Source organism: Mustela erminea, chromosome 1 (assembly GCF_009829155.1).
Source record: "Mustela erminea isolate mMusErm1 chromosome 1, mMusErm1.Pri, whole genome shotgun sequence".
Lineage (NCBI taxonomy): Eukaryota > Metazoa > Chordata > Mammalia > Carnivora > Mustelidae > Mustela > Mustela erminea.
In genome coordinates this window covers 191,500,247-191,507,235 of record NC_045614.1, presented here as the reverse complement: position 1 = coordinate 191,507,235, position 6,989 = coordinate 191,500,247, and the positions used below count along the sequence as shown (strand labels likewise).

At 39.8% G+C, this 6,989-nt stretch overlaps 1 pseudogene; it reads left to right on the top strand.

The window, feature by feature from the left end:
• The first annotated feature begins 1,507 nt into the window (after nt 1–1,507).
• LOC116591866 lies at nt 1,508–4,932 on the top strand (annotated as a pseudogene).
• Nucleotides 4,933–6,989: the final 2,057 nt, after the last annotated feature.

Here is a 6,989-nt window from a genome sequence, read left to right as displayed (position 1 = left end):
ACTCTCTTCCAGAATGGCTATACCATTTTGTACTGCCCCTAATAGTGAATGCGACTTCCCTTTGCTATACCTGCTCACAGGCATTTGGTGTTGCCAGTGTTCTGGATTTTGACCATTTTAATAGAAAATGTAGTGGTCTCCTTATTATTTTAATTTGCATTTCCTTGATGACATACGATGTTGAGCATATTTTCACATGATTATTTGCCATCTATATATCTTTTTTGTGGGGTGTCTACTAAGGTCTTTTTATATTTTTCAGTTGGGCTGTTCATTTTCTTATTGTTGAGTTTTAAGACTTTGTGTATTTGAGGGGTGCCTGGGTGGCTCAGTGGGTTTAAGTCTCTGCCTTTGGCTCAGGTCATGATCCCAGGGTCCCGGGATCGAGCCCCACATCGGGCTCTCTGCTCAGCAGGGAGCCTGCTTCCTCCTCTCTCTCTGCCTGCCTCTCTGCCTACTTGTGATCTCTGTCTGTCAAATAAATAAAATCTTTAAAAAAAATACTTTGTGTATTTGGGATAAGCTCTTTATCAGATGGGTCTCATAAATATTTTCTCACAGTCTGTGGCTTGGTCTTCTCATTCTCTTAGCATTGCCTTTCAATGAGCAGAAGTTTTTAATTTTAATGAAGTCCAGCTTATCAGTTATTACTTTCATGGATCGTGTCTTTGGTGTTAAAAAGTCATGGTCATGTCAAATGTTATCCAGGTTTTCTGCCTATGTTATTTTGTTAGGTGTTTAATAGCTTTTCACTTTACATTTAGATCTATGATCCCTTTTGAGTTGATTTTTGTAAAGGATAATATGATTGTCTAGATATACTTTTTTTTTTTTTTTTTTTGGTATGTGGCTGTCCAATTGTTCCATTGTTCAACCACTGTTGAAAAGACAATCTTTGCTCCCCTTCATTGTATTGCCTTTGCTGCTTTATCTTAGATCAGTTAACTGTATTTATGTGAATCTGGTTCTGTGTTCTCTATTCGGTTCCAGTGATTCTTCAGCCAATACCACACTGTCTTGATTGCTGTAGCTTTAAAGTAAGTCTCAAAGTCAGGTACTGTCATTCTTCCAACTTTGTTAATCTCATTCAGTATTGTGCTAGCTATTTCTTGAAATATTTCTTTGAGAGTATATCTCTGAAGACTTGCTTTTGCATCTTTAAAACATCTTACAAACACTCACGTGTTCCTCATGCATCGCCTTAAAAGAAGTGGGGTTACTATGTCCCTAATCATCTCAATCGCATCAATAAGCCTTACTCAAGTATGATAGGTATACAGAGTACAAAAATGGAAAAGTTTGAATTCTTAGACCCAAAGAATTTATATTGTATTAGGAAAGCTACTTGTATAAACATATGTTGCAATTCCAAGTGATAACTACAGAAATAATGATGACTCCTAGGTGTGGTGTGAAGGATCAGCTTCAGTGGATGAGGTCAGGCAAGGCTTGACTGATAATAGAGATGACTAAATTCGTTCTTGATGAAGGAGCAGAGGCAGCAGTGGCTGGGGAGGCAGTGGTGGTGGTGGTGGTGGCGGCTCTGGAGGCCCCAGTCCAGGTCCTGGCTTTGGCCCTATTCACACCATGGTTATGCTCCCTGAGCTGCTGGTGCTCCTGGCCACCCTTCTGGCTGCCCTTCTGGTCACAATCATGGGCTACTTTGCCGGGATCCACAGGCATGAAGAGGAGTGCTTCTTGGGGCAGGTCACTTTGGGCACCACAGTGGGCCTCCTCTTTGAGACGGTGGATGGAGGCTTCCTACTGATGTCGATGTGGGGAAGACAGGGCCTGATAATAGAAGAGTTTATAAAGGAGACCGAGAGTCCAGTGGGAAATACACATTTGCTGCTGGCATGGATGGAACACATTAGGTTTTGTTTTAGCAACAGGATGTTTACCATGACTCCAAAGACAGTGATGTTTTCCATTGATATTGGGGAGGACCCCAAAGGACAAGACTTTGAAATAGAAGCTCACCAGGACAAGCTGGAAGAAATGATTAATGAGCAGGCAGGGATGATGGCAGCTGTCGAGCATGAACAGGTGTCCATGGAAGATCAGGAGGGGGTGCGCAGAGCGATCAATGATGACCCAAGCAGCGGAGTGGTCCCTGGGTCCTTCACTGAAGCTCTTGTTCTAGTTGCTGTGAGACTGGGACCGGTCTACTACCTGAAGAAATTATTGAAGTCTGGACAGTTGTTTAAAAAGCCTTTTTTTGATGATCTCAAAATCATAATTCACTGTTTACCAAACATCTTGGTCATGCTAATGTCATCTGTTCCTATTTTTTTTTTTCCAGAACAGTACTTATGTACAGTTATAGATTCGCAGCTCATGTTTCTTTGTGATTTGTAGATACTGGGGAAAACACCTTTCTAGGAAAGTTATGGTAAAAATCTGACACTTGATTGGCATATTTTTTTAGTTGAGTTCCGCCTCCATTATACAGGCCTGTCAGAACTCAAACACTGTAAATGAAATACAGGCATACAATCCTGGTTATAACTTCTTTTCCTTTTGTGTTCACAATAAAATAAAATGCCGTCTGTTCAGACTAGTACTTTACTGATAGTACTTTAACTAAAATGACTGCATTCTTTGGATCCTTGAACCTACAGTTCGAGTCATTAAAGATTCATTCTGTTGGGTCCTTATGAGAAACAGCAGTCTGAATCTTGTCAATTTCTACCCAGCCTATTGGCAGAGCTCTGACTGGAGCGTATGATCAGGCTGGTCATATGGTCACCTTAATACTTGTCTGTCTTGTGATTTTCTTTAAAGATAAGTCCTAACCCAACAACATTTCTCCCCCTAAATTTATATGTTGAACCTTAGGACTCAGTCACCTCCAACCTGAGTTAATGACACAAGCAGCTAATAATCATTTGTAGGTTTCTGCCTAACCTTATAAAAAGTCTCTACTAAAGCCAGTTCTCTGGTGTGCAGTGAATGGTAGCTCTTTCCTTCATACACAGGCCCATCCGCTTTCTCCACTCTTGTCATATAGGAAGTGTGCATTCATATAATTGAAAAAAAAAAACTGGATATCTGATGCCAAGGATTACAGCCTCCTGAATTTCACTGCCATGATATACAGCCACTATTTTATTTTTGATCAGTGGCATTTTGGCCACTGTTTCATCAGGGTACTGAACATCACTGTCAGTACTAGGATTTCGTTTTTGTTTTTCTTGGGACTTCCATGTGAATTTTGTGTAAAATGGAATGACTTTCTCTTGGTCTCTGACGATGAGTTTAAAATTAAAGGAGCATCTGGTTGTGGCGTATAATCCAGGATTGTATTGTGACGGATGTATCTTAGTTACTTGAACATTTGTTCGGGATCTTTGCAAGGGGGAAACTAGAAGCAATATGCTTTATATAATTAATTTAAATTTATTACAGGTTTTCATGTTTAAGATAAACAATTTCTCAACCTGGGGTGCATATACTTGCAACAGTTTAAAATGATTATATTTTACCTTAGGACAACGGTTACAATGTCATTTTTGGGTGTTTTGGGGTTCTGTTTTGTTTCTTTTCTTTTCTGGTGTGTTTGAAAATATCGCAAAATTTAGTTAAAAGATCTAAACTTAGAATTAGTTGTTATCTAATCTGTCCCAGTTCAGTAAATAAATAATTCTTTTTAAAAACAAACAAGCAAAATTGGTTCTTGATGGATAATTAGGGATTAATACATGCGAAGAGAGAGGTATAGAAGAGAATGCATCCTGGTAGACTTGTAGACTATGAGTTAGGAAGGAAGAACAGAAGGGACACAGGCAGGCTTGATGAAGTTTTGTGTATCACAGAAAAGGATTTACTCTAAACAGGAGCTGTTTAAGGTACTCAGGTAAGAACAGGGTATGAGCATACTCATGTTTTCAAAAAGACCTATCTCCTATGCTTTACTGAAGAGGTCTTCTCCAACCCTGATGCTGGGGCACTGGGCATCCGAGGTCAGTTAATAAAAGACATTAGGTAAGCAAGGTGGGCACCTCCAAGACTTTGGAGAAATTCAGCCCAGCAATGCACTGACATTTTACCACATCAGCCTGGCAGGAGCGAAAGAAAAGTTTATGCACTGTAAAGTGTGGTCTTCTAATGCGGCATAATTTTTTTCATCCCTTCTAAAGCATGTTGAGACGCCCGTTCCAGCCCTATCAAACTCTGGTGCAAGACCTGAAGGCGGGCTCAAGTAGAGTGAGGAGCAAAACAGGAGAAACAATTAAGGATTAACCATCATCTGGGTCTTGTTTTAAAAGACATAATACACTTTCGGGGCACCTGGGTGGCTCAGTGGGTTGGACCTCTGCCTTCGGTTCGAGTCATGATCTCAGGGTTCTGGGATCGAGCCCCACATCGGGCTCTCTGCTCCTTGGGGTGCCTGCTTCCCCCCAACTCCTTTTCTCTGCCTGTCTCTCCACCTACTTGTGATCTCTGTCAAATAAATAAATAAAAATCTTAAAAAAAAAAAAAGACGTAATAGATTTTCTTTTCAACAATAGCAGGAACATGAGGGAAATGGCCCAATGAGTTGACCTGCGTGGGTAGAGGTAAATCTGGGCAGTTCGTGCTCTTTGAGGGGCTGCCAGTAGACGTGTTTGGCAGATCCAAGCCTGCCAAACTTGCATAGTCTACGTGAGTTAGGTCCCTCCTCTCTAGGTTGGAATTGCATCAGATCTCTGTCATTTATTCTCCAGAATAAGGATATTTTTTATTTGTTCTGTTTTTGTTTGTTGTTGTTGTTGTTGTTGTTTAACAGAGATCATGATAGGGGGTTCAATGTTCTTTTTATTTTCTCTTTTTACCTAGGAAAAATCACTGACTCACAACTACGTCTATGGGCTTACGTCCGTGTATGGGGAAGGAGAATGGGTTAGAAGTCTCCCCAATTTTCTCATCGAGGAAATTCAGGTTTTCATGTGAGCACAATTGAATATATAAATTGAATATGTAAGTTAGGCTGTGAATAAAAGTAAAATATCTACTTACATTTATTAATCATACATACCATGTAAGAAATTCAGATTTCTTAGACATTTTTAGAAATTCTCACACTTAGAAATTCTCACATTTCATGAAATAATTTAATCAAGCTCTTCACATACATTTTTTATATCAATGTCTTTTTACCAATTAAATCCCCTTTAGTGTTATCTAACAGGGTTTTCTAGGCCATACTTTTTTTCATGTCTGTCTAAGTTGTCTTGAGTTATAGAACTTTTGAAACCTGTATATAATGTGTCACAAGGAATTTCCTATTCCTTGTTTGTTTAGACTCTTGACATAACACAGAATCAAAATGTACTAAAAGGACATATATCCAGACTTCTCTGCCCTGGATCAAAGCTTATTACTAATTTCTTCTTTATCTTACTATAATTAAAATTTTCATTTAAGTAATCATTAAAGTTGTGTTTAATTGCAGTTTTGATGTCACACCATCCGGAATAATCATTGTCTTTGATAAATTACCACACACCAGCCCCCCCTCTTCTTTGGTAGCTTGACTCTGATGGGTCTAAAACTGTCCTAGATTGGGGTAAAGGAGCCAGGACTTTATATACATTGACCCGCCTTTGGATATGATCCGTCTTGGAGAAGGGTCTGTGAATTTGGGTGTTTTGAGTCAGCTGTGACATTACTGCAAGGAGTCAGCTGTCCACACACCTGGGAGCTAGGAGAATGGTGCTTTAACCCTGAAGAAGGCATCTGGATGGCAGAGCACAGCCTTGGTAAGGAGAGCGGGGGGGATGGATGGTAGTTAGGTCCTTAACTGACCATCTGTCCACACAGCTGCTGCTGGCCTGTCCTTTGTCCATCCCCACATGGCTCACTGAGGCCCACAAGACCAGTGTTGCTTCTTTCTTGTATTTGGAGTGAAAAAATCCCCTCCCGAGTCTCTTGATGGCCCCTTCTGCCTAAATATCATTCTAGTTTTTTGTCTTTTTTTTTTTCCTCCCTGGGATGTTTCCATCTCATGAGATATTTCTAGGAAGTTACTTCCAGGTCTCCTTTGCTGATCAAGGGACCTTCTGTTTTCCCCTCCTCTCAACCACAGAAAGGGAACATAGAAATGTGAAGAGAAAGTTTTTTTTCCCTAATCTGGGGAAAATCTGTCTCCTTTCACATTTATCCAGTGTTTCTAATTCATCCAAATACTTTTCTCCACTCGTTCCATGATTAAGTTCTCCCCAAGGCCTGTTTTTAGAGGTTAAAAGTCAGAAAGAATTGTAAGTTACTGTTCCTTTCCATAAAGTGCTTTCTTTCCATTCCTCTAAATTAGTGAAACCAGTGAAACTTTGCCCTGGGCAAAGACCTGGGCAAGAAGACCTAGAAAAATACTGGCAGAAAAACAAAAACGAAATTAACACAACAACCCAAAATCAACATCATAAAAACACCACACGGTCACTGTTATACTACAGAGTGTCAATGGAATGAAAAGAAGGAAACAGTGTCAAGAGATAAGAAGGAAATCTACAGACTATTCTGAACCCTTACCACACTGCATTCAAATTGTTTATGGTGTGGTTTCCCCCATTACAACTCAGTTCCTTAAAAGTAGGGATTAAGTATTTTCATTAACATATCTCCAATTTCTAGGGGGGCTTAGCATATAATACAACCCTGTGTGTCTTATTCAAATTTCAAGTGTTTCCAATGTTAGCTGTTCGTAGTCTGTTTCCCTGGGTCTTTAAAGGAAAGCTAAGTGCTTTCTCTTCTATACTTCCAGGTGTGGTATACACATATACCTATACTATGGCATTCATGATTTTTCTCCGTGATTGTTTGTTTACATCACCTAGCTCCTGCATTAGACCTAGAGCCCTTCAAAGCCAGAAGGTATGAACTATTCATCTTGGCATTAGTGATGTTTACTGATTAACTGCTTTTCAATCTGGAGGTGACATTCACATTCATAGTAACATAGATGAGTCATCAAGCTCTATGATGTGTGCTACTGGCACCTCAGTCTGTAG